We start from the raw sequence: 24,832 nt of genomic DNA, 5'->3' as shown, positions 1-24,832 counted from the left end.
GTATGTGGTCTCGTGTCAGTGGGAGGGTTGTGAAGAGTGGTTATGTGGCCCCGTGCTAGTGTGAGGGTTCTGAAGAGTGGACATGTGGCCGCGTGCCTGTGGGAGGGTTGTGAAGAGTGGGTATGTGGCCCCGTGCTAGTGGGAGTGTTGTGAAGAGTGAGTATGTGGCCCAGTGCTAGTGTGAGGGTATTGAAGATTGGGTATGTGGCCCCGTGCTAGTGTATGGGGTGTGAAGAGTGGGAATGTGGCCCCGTGCAAGTGGGAGGGTTGTGAAGAGTGGGTATGTGGCCCCGTGCTAGTGGTAGGGTTGTGAAGAGTATGTGGACCCGTGTCAGTAGGAGGGTTGTGAAGAGTGGGTGTATGTCCCCGTGCTAGTGTGAGGGTTGTGAAGAGTGGGTTCGTGGCCCGTTCTAGTGTGAAGGTTGTGAAGATTGGGTATGTGGCCCCGTGTCATAGGCAGGGATGTGAAGAGTTTGTATGAGGCCCCTTGCTAGTGTGAGTGTTGTGAAGAGTGGGTATGTAGCCCGGTGCCTGTGGGAGGGTTGTGAAGAGTGGGTGTGTGGTCCCGTGCAAGTGGGAGGGTTGTGATGAATAGGTATGTGGTCCCGTGTCAATAGGAGGGTTGTGAAAAGTGGGTATATGGCCCTGAACTAGTGTGAGTGTTGTTAAGAGTGGGTATGTGACCCCTTGCTAGTGTGAGGGTTGTGAAGAGTGGGTATGTGGCCCAGTGCAAGTGGGAGGGTTGTGATTAGTGGGTTTGTGGCCCCGTGCTAGTTTGAGGGTTGTTAAGAGTAGGTATGTGGCCCCGTGCAAGTGGGAGAGTTGTGAAGAGTGGGTATGTGGCCTTGTGCTAGTGTCAGGATTGTGAAGAGTGGGTATGAGGCCCCGTGCTAGTGGTAGGGTTGTGAAGAGTGAGTATGTGGTCCCGTGTCAGTGGGAGGGTTGTGAAGAGTGGGTGTGTGGCCCCGTGCTAATGTGAGGGTTGTGAAGAGTGGCTACATGGCCCGTGATAGTGTGAAGGTTTTGAAGATTGGGTATGTGGACTTGTGCTAGTGTGAAGGTTGTGAAGATTGGGTATGTGGCCCCGTGCTAGTGTGAAGGTTGTGAAGAGTGGGTATGTGGCCTCGTGCCATTGGGAGGTTGTGAAGAGTGGGAAGGAGGCCCCTTGATAGTGAGGATTGTGAGGAGTGGGTATGAGGCCCCTTAATACTGAGGATTGTGAAGAGAGGGTATATACCCCGGTGCCTGTGGGAGGGTTGTGAAGAGTGGGTATGTGGCCCCGTGCTAGTGTAAGGGTTGTTAAGAGTGGGTATGTGGCCTCGTGTCAGTGGGAGGGTTGTGAAGAGTGGGTATGTGGCCCCGTGCCAGTGGGAGGGTTGTGAAGAGTGGGTATGTGGCCCCGTGCTAGTGTGAGGGTTGTGATGAGTGTTTATGTGGTCCCGTGTCAGTGGAAGGGTTGTGAAGAGTGGTTATGTGGCCCCGTGCTAATGTGAGGGTTGTTAAGAGTGGGTATGTGGCCCCGTGTCAGTGTGAGGGTTGTGAAGAGTGGCTATGTGGCCCCGTGCTAGTGTGAGGGGTTGTGAAGAGTGAATATGTGGCCCCGTGCTAGAGTGAGGGTTGAGAAGAGTGGGTATGTGGCCACGTGCTAGTGTGAGGGATTGTGAAGAGTGGGAATGTGGCCCTGTGCAAGTGGGAGGGTTGTGAAGAGTGGGTATGTGGCCCCGTGCTAGTGTGAGGGTTGTGAAGAGTTGGTATGTGGCACCGTGCTAGTGGTAGGGTTGTGAAGAGTGAGTATGTGGTCCCGTATCAGTGGGAGGGTTGTGAAGAGTGGATGTATGGCCCTGTGCTAGTGTGAGGGTCGTGAAGAGTGGGTACGTGACCCGTGCTAGTGTGAATGTTGTGAAGAGTGGGTATGTGGCCCCGTGTCAGTGGAAGGGTTGTAATGAGTGGGTATGTGGCCCTGTGCTAGTGGGAGGGTTGTGAAGAGTGGGAATGTGGCCTCATGTCATTAGGAGGGTTGTGAAGAGTGGGTATGTGGCCCCTTGCTAGTGTGAGGTTTGTGAAGTGTGTGGATGTAGCCCGGGGCCTGTGGGAGGGATGTGAAAAGTGGGTATGTGGCCCCGTGCTAGTGTGAGGGTTGTGAAGAGTGGGTATGTGTCCCCGTGCTAATGTGAAGGTTGTGAGGAGTGGGTATGTGGCCCCGTGCTAGTGTGAAGGTTGTGAGGAGTGGGTATGTGGTCCCGTTCTAGTGTGAATGTTGTGAAGACTGGGTATGTGGCCTGTGTCAGTTGGAGGGTTGTAATGAGTGGGTATGTGACCCCGTGCTAGTTGGAGGGCTGTGAAGAGTGGGTATGTGGCCCCGTGCCTGTGGGAGGGTAGTGAAGAGTGGGTATGTGGCCCCGTGCTAGTGTGAGGGTTGTGAAGAGTGGGTATGTGTCCCCGTGCTAATGTCAGGGTTGTGAAGAGTGGATATGTGGCCCCGTGCTAGTGGTAGGGATGTGAAGAGTGGGTATGTGGCCCCGTGGTAGAGTGAGGGTCGTGAATAGTGGGTATGTGACCCCGTGCAGGTGTGAGGGTTGTGAAGAGTGGGTATGTGTCCCCGTGCTAGTGTGAGGGTTGTGAAGAGTGGGTATGTGGCCCCGTGTTAGTGTGAAGGTTGTAAAGAGTGGGTATGTGGCCCCGTGCTAGTGTCAGGGTTGTGAAGAGTGGGTATGTGCCCCGTGCTAATGGGAGGTTTGTGTAGAGTGGGGATGTGGCCCGGTGCTAGTGTGAAGGTTGTGAAGAGTGGGTATGTGGCCCCCATGTCAGTGGGAGGGTTGTAATGATTGGGTGTGTTGCCCCTTGCTAGTTGGAGGGTTCTGAATAGTGGGTATGTGTCACCGCGTCTGTGGGAGGAGTGTAATGAGTGGGCATTTGGCCCCGGGCTAGTTGGAGGGTTGTGAAGAGTGAGTATGTGGGCCCGTGCTTGTGTGAGTGTTGTGACGAGTGGATATGTGGCCTCCTGTCAGTGGGAGGGTTGTGAAGAGTGGGTATGTGGCCCCGTGTCAGTGGGATTGTTGTGAAGAGTGGGTATGTGGCCCCATGCTAGTGGAAGGGTTGTGAAGAGTGGGTATGTGGCCCGGTGCTAGTGTTAGGGTTGTGAAGAGTGGGTATGTGGCCCCGTGCTAGTGTAGGGGTTGTGAATAGTGGGTATGTGATCCCGTGCTATTGTGAGGTTTGTGATGAGTGGGTATGTGGCCCCGTGCTAGTGTAAGCGTTGTGAAGAGTGGGCATGTGTCCCCGTGTCAGTGGGAGGGTTGTGAAGAGTGTGTATGTGGCCCCGTGTCAGTGGGAGGGTTGTGAAGAATGGGTATGTGGCCCCGTGCTAGTGGAAGGGTTGTGAAGAGTGGGTATGTGTCCCAGTGCTAGTGTAAGGGTTGTGAAGAGTGGGTATTTGGCGCCGTGTCAGTGGGAGGGTTTTGAAGAGTGGGTATGTGGCGCTGCGTCAGTGGGAGGGTTGTGAAGAGTGGGTATGTGGCCCCGTGCTAGTGGAAGGGATGTGTTGAGTGGGTATGTTGCCCCGTGCTAGTGGAAGGGTTGTGAAGAGTGGGTATGTGGCCCTGTGCTAGTGTGAGGGTTGTGAAGAGTGGGTATGTGGCCCCATGCTAGTGTATGGGTTGTGAAGAGTGGGTATGTGGTCCCGTGCTAGTGTGAGGGTTGTGAAGAGTGGGTATGTGGCCCTGTGCTAGTGTAAGGGTTGTGAAGAGTGGGTGTGTAACCAAGTGTCAGTGGGAGGGTTGTGAAGAGTTGGTATGTGGCCCCGTGCTAGTGGAAGGGTTGTTAAGAGTGGGTATGTGGCCCCGTGCTAGTGGAAGGGTTGTGAAGAGTGGGTATGTGGCCCTGTGCAAGTGTAAGGGTTGTGAAGAGTGGGTATGTGGCCCCGTGCTAGTTTTAGGGTTGTGAAGAGTGGGTATGTGGCCCCGTTCTAGTGGGAGGTTTGTGTAGATTGGGGATGTGGTCCCATGCTAGTGTGAAGGTTGTGAAGAGTGGGTATGTGGTCCCGTGTCAGTGAGAGGGTTGTGAAGAGTGGGTATGAGGCCCCGTGCTAGTGGAAGGGTTGTGAAGAGTGGGTATGTGGCCCCGTGCTAGTGTGAGAGTTGTGAAGAGTGGGTATGTGGTCCCGTGCTAGTGTGAGGGTTGTGAAGAGTGGGTATGTGGCCCCGTCCTAGTGTCGGGGTTGTGAAGAGTGGATATGTGGCCCCGTGCCTGTTGGAGGGTTGTGAAGAGTGGGTATGTGGCCCCGAGCCAGTGTGAGGGTTGTGAAGAGTGGGTATGTTGCCCCGTCCTAGTGTCAGGGTTGTGAAGAGTGGGTATGTGGCCCCGTGCTTGTGTGAAGGTTGCGAAGAGTGGGTATGTGGTCCCGTGCTAGTGGGAGGGTTGAGAAGAGTGGGTATGTGGCCTGTGCTAGTGTCAGGGTTGTGAAGAGTGGGTATGTGGCTCCATGCTAGTGTACGGGTTGTGAAGAGTGTTTATGTGGCCCCGTGCTAGTCCGAGGATTGTGATGAGTGGGTTATGTGGCCCCGTGTCAGTGGGAGGGTTGTAATGAGTGGGAATGTGGCCCGTGCTAGCTGGAGGGTTGTGAAGGGTGGGTATTTGGCCCCGTGCTTGTGTTAGGGTTGTGAATAGTAGGTATGTGGCCCCGTGCTAGTTGGAGGGTTGTGAAGAGTGGGTATGTGGCCCCGTGTCAGTGGGAGGGTTGTGAAGAATGGGTATGTGGTTCCGTGCTAATGGAAGGGTTGTGAAGAGTGGGTATGTGGCCCCGTGCTAGTGTCAGCGTTGTGAAGAGTGGGTATGTGGCCCCGTGCTAGTGGTAGCGTTGTGAAGAGTTGGTATGTGGTCCCGTGTCAGTGGGAGGGTTGTGAAGAGTGGGTATGTAGCCCCTTGTCAGTGGGAGGGTTGTGAAGAGAGGGTATGTGGCCCCGTGTCAGTGGGAGGGTTGTGAAGAGTGTGTATGTGGCCCCGTGTCAGTGGAAGGGTTGTGAAGAGTGGGTATGTGGCCCCGGGCTAGTTGGAGGGTTGTGAAGAGTAGGTATGTGGCCTCGTGTCATTGGGAGGGTTGTGAAGAGTGGGTATGGGGTCCCTTGCTAGTGTGAGGGTTGTGAAGAGCGGGTATGTGGCCCTGTGTCAATGGGAGGGTTGTAATGAGTGTGTATGTGGCCTGGCGCTAGTTGGATGGTTGTGAAGAGTGGGTATGTTGCCCCGTGCTTGTGTATGGTTGTTAAGAGAGGGTATGTGGCCCCGTGCAAGTGGGAGGGTTGTGATGAGTGGGTATGTGGTCCCGTGTCAGTGGAAGAGTTGTGAAGAGTTTGTATGTGGCCCTGTGCTAGTGTGAGGGTTGTGAAGAGTGGGTATGTGGCCTGTGCTAGTGTCAGGGTTGTAAAGAGTGGGTATGTGGCTCCGTGCTAGTGTACGGGTTGTGAAGAGTGTTTATGTGGCCCCGTGCTAGTGCGAGGATTGTGATGAGTGGGTTATGTGGCCCCGTGTCAGTGGGAGGGTTGTAATGAGTGGGAATGTGGCCCGTGCTAGCTGGAGGGTTGTGAAGGGTGGGTATTTGGCCCCGTGCTTGTGTTAGGGTTGTGAATAGTAGGTATGTGGCCCCGTGCTAGTTGGAGGGTTGTGAAGAGTGGGTATGTGGCCCCGTGTCAGTGGGAGGGTTGTGAAGAATGGGTATGTGGCTCCGTGCTAATGGAAGGGTTGTGAAGAGTGGGTATGTGGCCCCGTGCTAGTGTCAGCGTTGTGAAGAGTGGGTATGTGGCCCCGTGCTAGTGGTAGCGTTGTGAAGAGTGGGTATGTGGCCCCGGGCTAGTTGGAGGGTTGTGATGAGTAGGTATGTGGCCTCGTGTCATTGGGAGGGTTGTGAAGAGTGGGTATGGGGTCCCTTGCTAGTGTGAGGGTTGTGAGGAGTGGGTATGTGGCCCTGTGTCAATGGGAGGGTTGTAATGAGTGTGTATGTGGCCTGGCGCTAGTTGGATGGTTGTGAAGAGTGGGTATGTTGCCCCGTGCTTGTGTATGGTTGTTAAGAGAGGGTATGTGGCCCCGTGCAAGTGGGAGGGTTGTGATGAGTGGGTATGTGGTCCCGTGTCAGTGGAAGAGTTGTGAAGAGTTTGTATGTGACCCTGTGCTAGTGTGAGGGTTGTGAAGAGTGGGTGTGTGGCCCCCGTGCCTGTGGGAGGGCTGTGACGAGTGGGTATGTGGCACCCTGCTAGTGTGAGGGTTGTGAAGAGTGGGTATGTGGCCCCGTGGAAGTGGGAGGGTTGTGAAAGGTGGGTATGTTTCCCCGTGCTAGTGTTAGGGGTTGTGAAAAGTGAGTATGAGGCCCTGTGCTAGTGGTAGGGTTGTAAAGAGTGAGTATGTGGCCCTCTGTCAGTGGGAGGGTTGTGAAGAGTGGGTATGTGACCCCGTGCTAGTGTGAAGGTTGTGAAGAGTGGGTATGTGGCCCCGTGATAGTGTGAATGTTGTGAAGAGTGAGTATTTGGCCCGGTGTCAGTGGGAGGGTTGCAATGAGTGGGTATGAGTAGTGTAAAAGGAGACAAATAGAGAATTAATTTTCAGAAACTGTTGGGCACTTCCATGCCGACTCGACCCCGGCGGGCGGATTCGACCAAAAACTGATTTTAGGTGGTTGGGTTAGGGCACGGTCGGCGCGCATCTGGCTGGGTGGCGGGGTGGTCCGTTCCCCCCAGGGGTCCCCAGGTCCCACCACCCAGGGTGTACCTGAGCAACTCGTGCCCTATCCTAACCTGTTTTTTCTCGATATGTCGCGTGTGTTTATGATGAGTCTAAGGCATCAAGAAGGGGGTCTCTACTTATGAAAAGTACAGAGGATGAATGTTCAATAGATTAAACCCAAAAACAATACACTGGAGAAAGGCATATAAATGTTTTTGCAGTATTTAATAGCATGAGCAAAAATTCACGATTTGGCCCTGAGTGTAACCAGACTTCTACGGTATCAATTTGGGGGCCCCTACTTATGAATGGATCAGAGGGTGAATGTTCAATAGATTAAAACAAAAAAACACAGTTGAAAGCGAATATAGAAGTTTTTGGAGTACTTTAATGATGCTATGACTGAATAGTATAGAGAGCCCTTGGCACAGCTCCATTTTCTGTAATGGTCAGAGGTGAGCAGAGAGAACGGGGTGCAATTTTTTGACCAATCAGGAACCGAGTAGAAAAATTCTCTTTTTGTCCCGGGTCATGGGCCAATCAGGTGAAATATTCCTTATTTGTCGCGGGGGTGTCACGTGACATGACGTCGGCAATAGGGACCCCCTACCTATGATTACCCCAGTGGGGTCAAGCATACAAGGGGGGGTCAAGATTCCTTTCAAAGACTAAGTTGGATATTTAGGTGTAGTAAGCCTTATCTTGAATTTACATGATACTGTGGGGTACATTGACATGAAGGGCGAATCATAGAACAGGATCTGCATGTGAGAGGGGTCATATTAGAGTTTTAAAGAAGTTAAGATAGCTTTAAAGAGTCCTGTGTGCTTGATGGTGGGTAAATGTTCAGTCAATAGTTCTCGTGTTTTTAATCTGAATGAGGGGTCCTAGTTTGCGTTCTAGTCGTAAAATGAGTTCCTTAGTATATTTGCTATGGAAAATGAGCTTTCAGTACTCTATATAATTTGAAATGAGGTCAAGAAAGACATGTTTATATGCGAGAAGAGTCAGGTTGGAAACTGTTTATTCCAGTCATCCCCTTTCGGCTTTGCTCCGTTTTCTGTAGCCAAAGTAAAGATTCCATTTTCTGGGAAATTCAGTTAAGTACTGGTGATTAAGGCATGCTTGCTTTTGTATGGTTCTAACCTGTTTATAGATTTTATAGATAAATTTGTCGGGCCTCAAATTTGATTTTTATGTGAACAATATCATGAAATGGTAGTCTATCTTTTGTAATAAACATTAAAAACATTGACATTAGCTGCCATATTTTATAGAATACAAAAAAATGCTAAATAGTGGGGCCTCAGCCATATTGTGTTAGGTTTGACGCCCCATGCTTCATTTTTAACAGTTGTAAATATACTATAAAGGAAAATAGTTTAGTGTTTTAAGTAATTTAATATTAATTAGGAATCTGTTCATATTCCGTATTAAATTGCGTTTTTTTTTAACATCATAATAGCTCACAGCTATTGTGGTGGGGGGCCCCAATAACTCATGTAACGTGACTACTGTCGTTATCTGTTGCTATGCAATACATTTTGCTATCATGCCTAAAAATTTAAAAGTCGAATCCATCAGTTTCATTTTTTATGTCAGTGGTGGTATATCAAGTGCAAAGGGTTTTAGAAAATGTTAGACCTCCACCTTTTAAAAAGTGAGAAGATGAATTCATTTTGGCATTACTGTCATTACTTTGAAAGTTTTAATGATAGCACATGCTTAAACAAACTCGCTCGCAAAAAAAGACCTCATACACAAACTCAATTTTTTTGAGTTCAACTTACACAAATAAACCCAGGGCTTTCAATTTCGTGCAAAATACTTAGTCCCCCATAAACTTAAAACAGTTGCACAATCTTACTTAAACACATCAGGGCAAAAATAGAGAGAGAGAGAGAGAGACCTCTGACAAGCTACCGGTCTCCTGTCCTCACCAAGCCTACTAATTCGCACATACTTAAACAAACACACTTGCTAAACTCTTATACACAAACAAAAACTCAATTTTTAACTTACACAAATAAACACGGGCTTTGTACATTCACACAAAAATGCTTAGTCCACCCCCCTAGACTTGAACACTCACAATCTTATGTGCTTTAATTGCCAAAGCCTTCCAAACCTGCACTGGGTCGTTAGTCATACATAGAATCAGGGAGAAAAATATCCTCTTCAAAAAATATAAAAAAAAAACTCTTGAATAAATAGTCCAACCACTTGGGCTGGACGGTAGAACGCGGCCTCACTTCATGCAGGTCGGCGTTCAATCCCCCGACCATCCAAGTGGTTGGGCACCATTCCTTCCTCCCATCCTATTCCCAAATCCTTATCCTGACTCCTTCCCAGTGCTACATGGTCGTAATGGCTTGGCGCTTTCTCCTGATAGTTCCATTCCATTCTTGACTAAATAACTAGCATTAAGTTTTAAGTCAATTTAATATTCCCATCTCACGCCCCCCAGAACTCTGCACATTCCTGCCCCTCCAACAAATCCCAAAGCCTTACAGGAGCCCACCCAGTCACGCGGCAATAGACATGTTTTCATCCACCTGTATTTATTTAAAAATAATACGTCAGATAGAAATACTTTTTCATTGGTATTATATTTACTTTATAAATTTTCTCTATAAAAATGAAATGCCATTGCGCATTATGATCGGTTTATATTGAATATTGCATAAATACTTACGAGATTTCATAAAAAAATATTTTAATGAGCCAGGTTTGGAAGGCCCTGGGTTTAAAGTTACCACTTACATTTTTTTTTAATAATTAATAAAAATATTAACATTGACAAAGATTTACTCCTAAAAATCGTTAAAGTTTATTTTCCATCACAGAGAATATGGTTCTTTCTCCCACATGTTTCATCATTTGGACTGGATGCAGGGTAACCTCCGTGCAAGTCCTGACTCAATTCCCCAACGTCCAAACTATTATACATTGCAAAATTTCACTAAATGATGCTGTATTCATCACTGAAAATGGAATCTTTACTTTGGCTACAGAAAACGGAGCAAAGCCGAAGGGGGATGACTCGAATAAACAGTTTCCAACCTGACTCTTCTCGCATATAAACATGACTTTCTTGACCTCATTTCAAATTATATAGAGTACTGAAAGCTCATTTTCCATAGCAAATATACTAAGGAACTCATTTTACGACTAGAACGCAAACTAGGACCCTTCATTCAGATTAAAAACACGAGAACTATTGACTGAACATTTACCCACCAACAAGCACACAGGACTCTTTAAAGCTATCTTAACTTCTTTAAAACCCTAATATGACCCCTCTCACATGCAGATCCTGTTCTATGATTCGCCCTTCATGTCAATGTACCCCACAGTAACATGTAAATTCAAGATAAGGCTTACTACACCTAAATATCCAACTTGGTCTTTGAAAGGAATCTTGACCCCCCCCCCTTGTATGCTTGACCCCACTGGGGTAATCATAGGTAGGGGGTCCCTATTGCCGACGTCATGTCACGTGACACCCCCGCGACAAATAAGGAAAATTTCACCTGATTGGCCCATGACCCGCGACAGAAAGAGAATATTTCTACTCGGCACCTGATTGGTCAAAAAATTGCGCCCCGTTCTCTCCGCTCACCTCTGACCATTACAGAAAATGGAGCTGTGCCAAGGACTCTCTATACTATTCAGTCATAGCATCATTAAAGTACTCCCAAAACTACTATATTCGCTTTCAACTGTGTTTTTTTGTTTTAATCTATTGAACATTCACCCTCTGATCCATTCATAAGTAGGGGCCCCCAAATTGATACCGTAGTACTCTGGTTACACTCTGGGCCAAATCGTGAATTTTTGCTCATGCTATTAATTAAATACTCCAAAAACGTTTATAAGCCTTTCACCAGTGTATTTTTTTGGGTTTAATCTATTGAACATTCATCCTCTGTACCTTTCATAAGTAGGGACCCCCTTCTTGATGCCTTAGACTCATCATAAACACACATGACATATCGAGAAAAAACAGGTTAGGATAGGGCACGAGTTGCTCAGGTACACCCTGGGTGGTGGGCCCTGGGGACCCCTGGGGAAAACACCCCGCCACCCAGCCAGGTGCGCGCCGACAGTGCCCTAACCCAACCACCTAAAATCAGTTTTTGGTCGAATCCACCCGCCGGGGTCGAGTCGGCATGGAAGTGCCCAACCGTTTCTGAAAATTAATTCTCTATTTGTCTCCTTTTACACTACTCATACCCACTCATTACAACCCTTCCACTGACACGGGGCCTCATACCCACTCTTCACAACCTTTACACTATCACGGGGCCACATACCCACTCTCCACAACCTTCACACTAGCACGGGGTCACATACCCACTCTTCACAACCCTCCCACTGACACGGGACCACATACTCACTCTTCATAACCCTACCCCTAGCACGGGGCCTCATACTCACTCTTCACAACCCTGACACTAGCACGGGGCCACATACCCACTTTTCTCAACCCTCCCACTTGCACGGGGCCACATACCCACTCTTCACAACCCTCACACTAGCAGGGGGCCACATTCCTTCTCGTCACAGCCCTCCCACAGGCACGGGGCCACATACCCACTCTTCACAACCCTCACACTAGCACGGGGCCACATACCCACTCATCACAACCCTCCCACTTGCACGGGGCCACATACCCTCTCTTTACAACCCTGACACTAGCACGGGGCCACATACCCACTTTTCTCAACCCTCCCACTTGCACGGGGCCACATACCCACTCTTCACAACCCTCACACTAGCAGGGGGCCACATACCTACTCGTCACAGCCCTCCCACTTGCACGGCGCCACATACCCACTCTTCAAAACCCTCCCACTTGCACGGGGCCACATACCCTCTCTTTACAACCCTGACACTAGCACGGGGCCACATACCCACTTTTCTCAACCCTCCCACTAGCACGGGGCAACATACCCACTCTTCAAAAACCTCCAACTAGCGCTGGGCCACATACCCACTCTTCAAAACCCTCACACTAGCAAGTGGCCCCATACCCACTCTTCACAACCCTCCCAATGACACGGGACCACATACCCACTCTTCACAACCCTCCCAATGACACGGGACCACATACCCACTCTTCAAAACCCTCCCACTTGCACGGGGCCACATACCTACTCTTCACAACCCTCCAACTAGCACGGGGCGACATACCCGCTCATTACAACCCTCCCACTGACACGGGGCGACTTACCCACTCTTCACAACCCTCCCACTGACAAGGGGCTACATACCCACTCTTCACAACCCTCCCACTGACACGGGACCACATACCCACTCTTCACAACGCTACCACTAGCACGAGGCCACATACCCACTCCTCACAACCCTACCAATAGCACGGAGCCACATACAAACTCTTCACAACCCTCCCACTGACACGGGGCCACATACCCACTCTTCACAACCCTCCAACTAGCACGGGGCCACATACCCACTCATTAGATCCCTCCAACTGACACGGGTCCACATAACCCACTCTTCACAACCCTCGCACTAACACGGGGCCACGTAAACACTCTTCACAACCCTGATACTAGCACGGGCCACATACCGACTCTTCTCAACCCTCCTACTAGCACGGGGCCACATACCCACTCTTCGCAACCTTCACACAATCACGGGGCCACATATCCATTCTTCACAACCCTGACACTAGGACGGGGCAACATTCCCACTCTTCACAACCCTCCAACAGGCACGGGGCCACATACCCACTCTTCACAACCCTGACACTAGGACGGGGCCACATACCCACTCTTCACAACCCTCACACTAGCACGGGGCCACATACCTACTCTTCACAACCCTCCACTGACACGGGGCCACATACCCACTCTTCACAACCCCTACACTAGGGGCGTACCTGCTATGCCAGTTGCTGTGAGGCTTCTGTTCTGGCTAGGGTTCGAGTCTCCTGATGGGAAATTGTTCTAAAGTTATATATATATATGCAAACAAGCCTGAATGGTCCCCAGGACTATATACAACTGAAAACTCACACCCCAGAAGTGACTCGAACCCATACTCCCACAACTGGTATGTACAGGGACGCCTTAATCCGCTTGACCATCACGACCGGACATAAGGAAGTGATAGCCGAGGCTATATGAACCACTTCCCCGCCGGCACTCGGATGGTAATCTTGGGCATAGCATTTTATCAAATCACCTCATTCTTTGGGGCACACGTGAGGAACACAAATGCAAACAAGCCTGAATGGTCCCCAGGACTATATACAAATGAAAACTCACACCCCAGAAGTGACTCGAACCCATACTCCCACAACTGGTATGTACAGGGACGCCTTAATCCGCTTGACCATCACGACCGGACATAAGGAAGTGATAGCCGAGGCTATATGAACCACTTCCCCGCCGGCACTCGGATGGTAATCTTGGGCATAGCATTTTATCAAATCACCTCATTCTTTGGGGCACACGTGAGGAACACAAATGCAAACAAGCCTGAATGGTCCCCAGGACTATATACAACTGAAAACTCACACCCCAGAAGTGACTCGAACCCATACTCCCACAACTGGTATGTACAGGGACGCCTTAATCCGCTTGACCATCACGACCGGACATAAGGAAGTGATAGCCGAGGCTATATGAACCACTTCCCCGCCGGCACTCGGATGGTAATCTTGGGCATAGCATTTTATCAAATCACCTCATTCTTTGGGGCACACGTGAGGAACACAAATGCAAACAAGCCTGAATGGTCCCCAGGACTATATACAACTGAAAACTCACACCCCAGAAGTGACTCGAACCCATACTCCCACAACTGGTATGTACAGGGACGCCTTAATCCGCTTGACCATCACGACCGGACATAAGGAAGTGATAGCCGAGGCTATATGAACCACTTCCCCGCCGGCACTCGGATGGTAATCTTGGGCATAGCATTTTATCAAATCACCTCATTCTTTGGGGCACACGTGAGGAACACAAATGCAAACAAGCCTGAATGGTCCCCAGGACTATATACAACTGAGTATGGGTTCGAGTCACTTCTGGGGTGTGAGTTTTCAGTTGTATATAGTCCTGGGGACCATTCAGGCTTGTTTGCATTTGTGTTCCTCACGTGTGCCCCAAAGAATGAGGTGATTTGATAAAATGCTATGCCCAAGATTACCATCCGAGTGCCGGCGGGGAAGTGGTTCATATAGCCTCGGCTATCACTTCCTTATGTCCGGTCGTGATGGTCAAGCGGATTAAGGCGTCCCTGTACATACCAGTTGTGGGAGTATGGGTTCGAGTCACTTCTGGGGTGTGAGTTTTCAGTTGTATATAGTCCTGGGGACCATTCAGGCTTGTTTGCATTTGTGTTCCTCACGTGTGCCCCAAAGAATGAGGTGATTTGATAAAATGCTATGCCCAAGATTACCATCCGAGTGCCGGCGGGGAAGTGGTTCATATAGCCTCGGCTATCACTTCCTTATGTCCGGTCGTGATGGTCAAGCGGATTAAGGCGTCCCTGTACATACCAGTTGTGGGAGTATGGGTTCGAGTCACTTCTGGGGTGTGAGTTTTCAGTTGTATATAGTCCTGGGGACCATTCAGGCTTGTTTGCATTTGTGTTCCTCACGTGTGCCCCAAAGAATGAGGTGATTTGATAAAATGCTATGCCCAAGATTACCATCCGAGTGCCGGCGGGGAAGTGGTTCATATAGCCTCGGCTATCACTTCCTTATGTCCGGTCGTGATGGTCAAGCGGATTAAGGCGTCCCTGTACATACCAGTTGTGGGAGTATGGGTTCGAGTCACTTCTGGGGTGTGAGTTTTCAGTTGTATATAGTCCTGGGGACCATTCAGGCTTGTTTGCATTTGTGTTCCTCACGTGTGCCCCAAAGAATGAGGTGATTTGATAAAATGCTATGCCCAAGATTACCATCCGAGTGCCGGCGGGGAAGTGGTTCATATAGCCTCGGCTATCACTTCCTTATGTCCGGTCGTGATGGTCAAGCGGATTAAGGCGTCCCTGTACATACCAGTTGTGGGAGTATGGGTTCGAGTCACTTCTGGGGTGTGAGTTTTCAGTTTTATATATATATATATATATATATATATATATATATATATATATATATATATATATATATATATATTTGTAGCAGTCTTTCCTGTAGACATATATTATTAAATATGACCGAAAAAGTAAGATTAATAATTCTAACACGAATTTTCTCGATCTTTCTTATGTTTCTTTTCACTGTTGATGGTAATTGAAAAATCAATTCTCCAAAATTCATTTTTATTTCTAGTCTGACGCGACACTTGAACGCGTTTCGTAATAACTTATTACATTTTCAAAGACTTTTAGTTTACACACACACAACTATTACCTGCAAATACTAAACAGAGTTCTTACTTATGCTATGATTTAAACAGCTTTCATTTTTCATTTTATACCCGAATTTTGGGTTGGTGATATGTTACAACAGTTTTGGATGAGGTAAACAAAACTTTCAACACAGGATAGAACACGAAACAATGTGTATTGAAGGTAAGAATGGAAGTAATTGCAGAGGGCCTATTGGCCCATATTTCTTGATGCTTCTATATTGGAGCGTAGTCTTGAAGTAGGTAGAATATAGTTGTGCATTAATTGGCTGTTGATTGCTGGTGTTGACTTCTTGATGTGTAGTGCCTCGCAGATGTCAAGCCGCCTGCTATCGCTGTATCTATCGATGATTTCTGTGTTGTTTGCTAAGATTTCTCTGGTGATGGTTTGGTTGTGGGAAGAGATTATATGTTCCTTAATGGAGCCCTGTTGCTTATGCATCGTTAATCGCCTGGAAAGAGATGTTGTTGTCTTGCCTATATACTGAGTTTTTTGAGGCTTACAGTCCCCATGAGGGCATTAGAAGGCATAGACGACGTTGGTCTCTTTTAAAGCGTTCTGCTTTGTGTCTGGAGAGTTTCTCATGAGTTGGTGGCCATTTTTTTGGTTTCATAGTAAATTGTCAGTTGTATCTTCTGATTTTTGTCTGTAGTGATAACGTTTCTATTAACAATATCTTTCAGGACCCTTTCCTCCGTTTTATGAGCTGTGGAAAAGAAGTTCCTGTAAAATAGTCTAATAGGGGTTATAGGTGTTGTGTTAGTTGTCTCTTCAGAGGTTGCATGGCGTTTCACTTTCCTTCTGATGTTTCCTTCTGATGATGTCTTCAACGAAACCATTGGAGAAGCCGTTGTTGACTAGGACCTGCCTTGCCCTACAGAGTTCTTCGTTGACTTGCTTCCGTCCTGAGCTGTGGTTGAGCGCACGGTCGACATAAGCGTTAACAACACTCCTCTTGTTCCTGTCTGTGCAGTCACTGTTGGCATTTAGGCACATTCCTATGTTTGTCTGTTTCCTTAGTGTAGACTGCAGTGTGGAAACCTCCTCTCCTTTCCATGACTGTTACATCTAGAAAGGGCAGCTTCCCATCCTTCTCCATCTCGTAAGTGAAACGCAACACAGAATTCTCCTCAAACGCCTCCTTCAGCTCCTGCATATGTCTGACATCAGGTACCAGTGTAAAAATGTCGTCAACATTGGCGCTGATGGTGCAGAGGTACAGTGGTGCAGACGTCGATTCACCAATCAGAAGCGGGCAGGCTGGAATACTAGTGTGGTGATCGGCGACGAGGGAGTGGGGAGGTGGAGAGCGAGTGTGTGATACGTTTGCGCCTGGCAAAACGTATCTGACCATATATGTACTACACTTGCTTGTAGTATCTAGATGTTGTAGATGTACTGAAGTAACATGACGATAGGAAAGAGCAGGCCAAATCTCTCTTGAAGGAGATTATCGTAACAGCTCTTCCCCGAAGCCTGCTCTTACGGGTTAAGTTACTTCAGTGGCTGGTGTAGAGGTAAGAGTAGCTGTCTCTATCTCGTAGACTCTGGAGAGGGCGTCGGCTGTGATGTTGTCCGAACCTTTGATGTAGAAGATCTCCAGATTAAAATTCTGCAAGTACAGTGCCCAGCGTATTAGACGTTGATTGCTGAATTGGGCCTGTTGTAGGAACCACAGGGGATTGTGGTCCGAGTAGATGGTAATAGATCGATTCCCCTGTAGGTAAGGTTCGAAATGTTGCAGATTCAGGACGATGGAGAGGAGTTCCTTTTCGATAGTGCTGTAGTTCTTCTGGTGAGGCTTCAACTTGTAGCTGTAGTAGCTAACAGGAAGAACTTACTCGCCTTGTTGTTGCATCAGGACGCCCCCGATGGCGGTACCACTGGCGTCGACATTGATGATGATGGGCTTCGTGATATCTGGAGAGGCGAGAATGAGATCAGAACATAGCAGAGATTTAAGTTGTTCAAAGGCAACGGTCTGATGAATGGTCCAATGATACCATTGCTTGGGGCTGGTCAGATTAATCAATGGTGTCGCTACCGTACTAAAATTTTTCACAAACGTACGATAGTAAGAAGAAAGTCCAAGGAAGCGCAGGAGCTGCTTCCTGGTCGTAGGTTGTGGGTAATGCTGAACGGCTTCAGTGTGAATTGTTAAAGCAGCTATGCTGCCACTCCCTATCACATGACCCAGATAACGCACTTTACCTTTGGCAAATGTGAACTTGCCCAAGTTGATGGTAAGGCCGGCTCTCAGGAGCTTGGAGAACAGTCGTTGCAGCTGGAGCAGATGTTCATTCCAGGTGTTGGTTGCCACAACGATGTCGTCCAAGTAGGCGTTGGTGTGATATAGGCCGTAGATGACGCAGTTGACAGCTCGCTGGAAGGTGGCCGGGGTGTTACACAGTCCTAAAGGAAGGCGTTCATATCTGTATAGGCCAAAAGGAGTGGTGAAGGCAGATATTTCCTTAGCTCTCTCTGTTAGGCTTATTTGGTAATAGCCTTTTAACAAATCAAATTGGGATAAATATTTGGCATTACCTACTGCGTCAAGGATATCATCTATGCGTGGTAAAGGATAAGCATCTTTAACGGTCACAAGATTTAATTTCTTATAATCAGTACAAAGGCGTACTTTACCGTGCGGTTTCGGCACCAAGATGCAGGGTGAGGCCCAATGGGACTCACAAGGTGTGACCAGCCCATGATCCAGAAGGTATTGTAGTTCAGCACGCATAACTTCCTTTTTGTACGGGCTGATACGGTAGAAGGGTTGACGAATCGGCCGGGTAGCAGGAAGCAGCTGGATGTCGTACTGAACCACATTACACTCCTGGGGATCATCGTTGAACAACTTCTAATGTTCATGAAGAACTTTGATGAGAGGAGCACTATTACTGTCCTGTAAATAGGTAGGAAGATCATTAAGGATTTCCGAGTTGGAAGGCACTGACTCAAAGTCAGTGCTTTCCGGAGGAGAAGCAGGGAAGGTCTCACTGTGAAGGAATGGATCTTTTAAAGTGGATAGTGATATTAGCACAGTGGGGGTAATACCTTTATATTCCTTGAGGAGATTGACGTGGCACAACTGGGTCCTCCGCCGCCTATCTGCAGTCTCAAGAACGTAGTTGAGGTTGTTTCTGCACTCCTTGATGCGGTATGGTCCTGAAAACTTATTTTGCAATGGAGAACCTGGGATAGGAAAATATGCCAACACGAAGTCTCCTGGTTTAAATTTCCCGATTTTGCTGCGTTGGTCAAAATGAGTCTTCATCCTCTCTTGAGCTTTCAATAGATTGTCATTAGCAAATTTACGTACTCTCTCTAGGATGTGCTTTAAGTTTTGAAGAAACTGGGGCACATTCTGAGGGTCACTGAAGGTGGCATTACGTAGAGAGTCTTTAAAAGCTTTGAGAGGAGTACGGCACTTACGTCCGTAGAGCTTCTCATAAGGAGATACTCCTAGAGACTCATTTGGGAGACTTCTGAAAATACACATGATGATGTCAAGTTGTTTACCCCAGTCTTTCATGGTTTCATTGGAAAATTTCTTTAGAAGTGATTTAATTGTTTGGTGACTACGTTCAAGAGAACCCTGTGAAGCAGGATGATAAGGGCTGGACAATACCTGAGTGATGTTGAACTCTTCCAGTGTCTTCTTGAAGAGATCACTGGTGAAGTTGGTGCCACAGTCACTTTGAACCTCCCGTGGAAATTCGTATTGGGTAAAGATCTTCAATAGTTGTTTCACCACCGTAGCAGCCGTAATGTTCTTTACAGGAACTGCTATGGGGAATCTGGTGGTTGGACACAGGATGGTTAGTATATAAGTGTTGCCAGAACTGGTCCGGGGTACAGGAACAACACAGTCTATGATGAGTCTGTGGAAAGGTTCCGCAGGCACCAGGATGGGAATTAACGGAGCCTTGGGAATCGGGATGTTAGGTTCCCTGCCATCTGACATATATGACACTGTTGCACGTACCTTTTGACGTCTTTAACCATACCTGGCCAGTAGTAGTCTTGTCTGATTCCGTGATACGTTCTGTTAAAACCATAGTGAGAAAGTGCTCTGTGGGCCAGGTGTAGAATATCGGGCCGTAGGCTGTTGGGAACCACTAGTTGTTCGACATTTGTCCAATCGTCATCCTCCGTCAGCTTACTGGGTCTGTACTTCCGGTAGAGCAACTGATTCTCTAGGAAGAACCCAGGGATACTGTCAGGTTGAGTCTCAGCCTGGAAGAATAATGGTGTTAATGTAGGATCCTCCCTCTGTAACTTACAGAACTCCAACATAGTAAGATTCGGTGGTAGGTTCTGATGGTCTTGAGGGACAGCGGTTGCAGTAGAGTCAGCTGGTTGCGGGCGTACAGCTTGTGCACGGGTGGTCACCAAAACCGGAGGAGAAACTTCATCACTTTCTTGGACCTCTGCTGGAACATACTTTAAGATGGGGTTGTCCACTACAGAGTCACATACCTGGGGTTTGTCCATGATGATCAGGTTGGAAGGTTGCAGATCTTTGGGCAAGTCATTGCCCAGGAGAAGTTGCACTCCAGACATGGGAAAAGGCTTTTCCCTGATGGCGACTTGGACTTTACCGGTCACGAAAGGACAATCTAGGTGAACTCTGGCGAGTGGATACGGAGTGGTAGCAGTGAGGTCAGTGATAAGGACGGTTTCCCCGGTGTAGTTGATGTTAGGCACAGCCGATTTCAATATTATTGACTGAAGAGCCGCTGTGTCCCTCAAGATCTTGAATTTGAAACGTCCCTCCGAATCTGCACTGTTGGCAGAGACAGTTCCAGAATACAGGTGTTTGCTGAAGAGAGAAAGATCATTAACAGGAACACCAACATTCATCACAGGCTTACCGACTTAGGAGGAGTCGGTTTGGGTTTAGGAGTTTCACTAAAGCCTTTTTATTGAGCTTTCCCACATTTATCTATGGTATGTCCATAGAGCTTGCAATATTGCAATACTTACAATACAATTGGGAGCTCGCTTGATCGGTACTCACTTTGTCATAACTATACCAAGACTTCTTACTGGAAGGTGGGTCTGGTGTTAGCCGGTATATGAGGCTGTAGGCATCAGCCGACTTCGCACATCTGATGTTGGGAAGAAAGCTTACTCTCTATTATTTGATTGATATTTAATTAATAGATTAATTCAAATTAATCGAAGGACCACCCTATTTTGACTGAAAAGGGAAACAGATAAAGTTAAATGATAAGGACTGAAATACCAGTGCCTATGGATAGGAAACTATTAAAGATTATTCTATAAACTTCTATTGGCTGTATAATATATTAATGTTCGAGAATAAACTTTCCGTCCTTCACAAAATTGGGCGTTAATACCAGAAGTAATCTACTCCCAGTACGCTTCATCGAGGCTGGTTCTTCCTAGAATAAAAATGAATAATTCTACTAAATACTATTAAGAAACATTAGATAAATTGATCAATGGTCAAAAGATTATATGTTGATTAACCAAGCAATTATTCTCATTTGACATTTATGAGGTTAACATATTACGTTAGATATCTCAAATCAAATAAACTAAATCTCTTCGACTGATCTAGAATTTTCTCAATTAAGAAATAATAGAAAAGGTTTCAGCTGCTTAGCTGTAATAGTGAATGGAGAGGTAGAGGTGCAATGGCGTCGTCTGCTACTTGCTGCAACACGTGAGTTTAAGCATGGCGTGGGAACATGATCAACCCGTTCTCGCAAATTCGTAAAGTCAATATTGACTTATTAACTACGTGCATAGGTGATATACTAAACATAATAGATACCCTTAAAAAGATTCATAGAAAACACCGACCTTACCTAACCTTGTTAGTATCTTAAGATAAGCATCTTTTTGCTTCGTAATTACAATTATTACTTAACCTATACCTATTATAGGTTAGGTAATAATTGTAATTACGAAGCAATAAGATGCTTATCTTAAGATACTAACAAGGTTAGGTAAGGTCGGTGTTTTCTATGAATCTTTTAAGGGTATCCATTATGTTAAGTATGTCACCTATGCACATATTTAATAAGTCAATATTGACTTATTAAATTTGCGAGAACGGGTTGGAACATGATGACCACGACCACTTACAACACAAGCTGAAATTTCAACTGAATATACTAATTGGTTACACCTACTATCTAATATCCTCACTATGCCATATAAATTTAATTTAAAATTATTATTTTAAATAAATTTATAAATAATAAATAAATAAATTTAATTCCTTATGGACGTACTTATTGTTTGGGGTGGTCGCGTAGCATAACGATGGACAGTGCACAGTACAAGAATATAAAGAGTACTCAATATAAACAATACTAAGGCACTTAACCTGCTGGTTGTCCACCGAAGAAATCCTAGATTGCTACTGGAGCAATTGCATGCTCCTTGGCCGATTAAATGCAAGGGCCTAATGTAGAATTGATGGAAATCGACTCTCCCGGGACGTACGATGTGATTGTTGGCGTCTCTAGCGAAGCAGCTTGGCAAATTGCGGCGTCTCTCCGCCCTCCCTCAACTCGTCTCCCGCATTCACAACAGAAGTTACTAATCACAGATAATTTTTTTCCATGTAATTACTGATGTAATGCGTTAATGAGAACTGAGTTGCAATTATAGGGTAAATAATATCATATTCTCGTTAAACGGTGTTAATCGAGAAATGGAGAGAAATTTAATTTCCTCCATAGCATTTGCACGTAACAGATAAAACTGTTACTTGATAATAATTTCAGTTAATAACTCTCGGTTTTGGATTATTGACAGCTGTATTATCCGTAGCTAATTATTGTATGGAATACTGATAATTTTACAGAACCACATTCAATTCTCTAACATATTGGTAATAAATATGTTTAGATGTACATTATCTGACGCAATCCTGCCTCTCGATGTCATGAGAATATTAGCAATAGGCTTAGATAAAGAAATATTAATTTATGTTAACACTATCGTTTGTGAAATTAATAACTACTGTAATTAGTTTATAATAATGATGTATTATAATACAATGGTAGTGTGTTAGTGTTGGAAATTTCTAACAGATGTAGTCGGTTTCTTCTTTGTCTGCTAAATATAAATGGATGGAAGGGGGAGCATGTCTAAAGAATTCCTCAACTAGAATGAGGTTGACGAGTTCTGAAAATGTAGAGACATGTGCTGCTTCCAGCCAATTCATGAAATATCTTTTCTCTGTATTGGTAAATTCTAAAAAGGTGGTGGTATTTGCCTTTAGATAATCACGGAATTTTCGTCTGTAGCTTTCGGAGGAGAGAAGGTAGGCCTCTAAAACTGCTTGCTTTAGGGTCTGGTAGTCATTCTCAGACGCTAAGGTATTGAGAGTAAATACAGCTCTACCTGTGCAACCCGTTCTCGCAAATTTAATAAGTCAATATTGACTTATTAAATATGTGCATAGGTGACATACTTAACATAATAGTTTCCCTTGAAAAGCTTCATAGAAAACACCGACCTTACCTAACCTACTTAGTTTGTTAAGATAAGCATCTTATTGCTTCGTAATTACAATTATTACCTAACCTATACCTATAATAGGTTAAGTAACAATTGTAATTACGAAGCTATAAGATGCTTATTTTAACATACTAAGTAGGTTAGGAAAGGTCGGTGTTTTCTATGAAGCTTTTCAAGGGAAACTATTATGTTTAGTATGTCACCTATGCACGCAACTAATAAGTCAATATTGACTTATTAAATTTGCGAGGACGGGTTGACCTGTGAGATGCACTCTGAGAAAGGTAGACCATTGATCTTCAGGCCAGCTAAGTTTTTTAGCTAGTGTCTCAAAAGTGGTAAAAACATGTCTATCTTTGTCTCAACGAATGGTGGCATTAACTTACTTGCATGGGAGACATTGAAACTTACGGGAGGACTAGCTGTAGGTTGTTGGCGCTGAGTGTGGTGTGTAGTTTCCAAGGTGAGTTCTTGTTGACGACATGCTAGAGCCATATCAGCTTGCTTCTTATCGTGCTCACGTTGCATCTCCAGGTGAAGTTTTTTTGCTTCAAGCTGTTCCCTCTCCCGCTCACGGTGTAGGGCCGCCTCTTCTTTCTTTAGGGCCATCTCACGTTCCTTTAGGGGCACCTCGCGTTCGTGTTGTTCTTTCTTTAGGGCAGCCTTGCGTTCCTGTTCTTCCTTCTTTAGGGCAGCCTCACGTTCTCTTATCTGGAGAGCTTCTTTTTTGTTGTTCCCACTCTATGTTTGCTAATTCGAGCTTCGACTTCATAGCTGCCAGAGCATGTTTATCTGCAATAGAATAGTTTTCGTGAACATCAGAGTCTATGATTCCTTCATCTAAGAGGTAATCCAAGGTAAGATTGTGCAAGTCATTTTTGTTGGCTCCAGGGGGAGCACCTAGTTGATACTCGTGTGCAAGAGTTTGTAATTCGGCCCTCTTGGCACGACTTAAGTTCTCTACTTCACTTGCTGGATCATTAAGAAATGCTGAGAGACGAAACATTTTGAAATAGCAAATAAGTGTACAACGAATATACTTGTGATATTGTAAGTGTCAGTAACAGGATGACGTAGCAACTGGTAACTATCCTGTGGAAATTTAATCGTTAACAATTAACGTTAATATTAGTATGTTAAATGATTAGTCAATCAAAATCACAGGAAATCTTGTACCCGGTACTCAATGTAAGAGAATGAAGGCAAGAAAATCCTACTAAATAAATGAAACCGATAGTTTCGAAAACTAATGAAACTTGTAATTGTCTCAAAAGTGAAAAGGGTAGTCCAAGTATGTAGGGATACCTTGCCGAGTCTCTATAGGACAGAAGCAAGGTGTTTTCTACTTAATTATATGATACTTACAGAATTAACGTTCCTTGTGCTCTGAAAAAAGAAAGCTAATTCCCTACCCGAGTAAATATCATCATCTCTGACCGACGTATAGGGGTGTGAGTGCCAACTGGTGACGAAAACTGCTGTTGAGGTCCCAACTCAACAGCGTAGTCCGTGCTAGAGGAACTATGGCCTTCTGTATCCTCCATTGGTCGGATTGCAGAAGATAGGGTGCTTTGACCCGAAGACAAATCAAAGTACCAGGGTACCAAAATGATGATCTGCCGTAATTTGAGAAATATCCTAGGGACAAAAAAGGTGGAATACACGAGTAATAACACTGAGGAAGGGATGATCAATTAAGAGAATGACTGAGGCCGCCAGTCACCACATAATCCACAGTTATCCAACACTCACAATATGCTACCCCTCGGAAAGCACAAAATACACACCACCATATAAATATTAAAAGTAATGAAAATATTGAAAAGCAACTGTATCAAAGCCAAGTACACTTACCACAAATTGATGTTTTAGTACTAGTACCTGAGTGAGGCTCCCAGACAGGCCCCCATTAAATGTGATTGAAAAAAGAAGTGTAGGTGTTCTGCAGTCCTCCCAATGGCTGGTGTCAATGCCTATCACATTTAAGAAAAAAAAAAGATGACTGTGTAGCTTTTGTGTACTGTGGCAAAGTAAGGCAAAACAAATAGTATGAACAATGAAACTTTAATTAAATTGAAAACAAATTATGAATAAGAAAATTCCAAGGCTATGTACAGTGCAAACTCACAAGATTATAAATTAAAAAAAAAAACATAAAATAATATAGTGGTGACATTACTCTAAAATGGATAAAGACAAAATGAAATTAACAGGTGCTGAGAAT

The sequence above is a fragment of the Procambarus clarkii genome, chromosome 34 (assembly GCF_040958095.1).
Source record: "Procambarus clarkii isolate CNS0578487 chromosome 34, FALCON_Pclarkii_2.0, whole genome shotgun sequence".
NCBI classification, from domain to species: Eukaryota; Metazoa; Arthropoda; class Malacostraca; order Decapoda; family Cambaridae; genus Procambarus; species Procambarus clarkii.
This window is presented reverse-complemented; position numbering follows the sequence as displayed.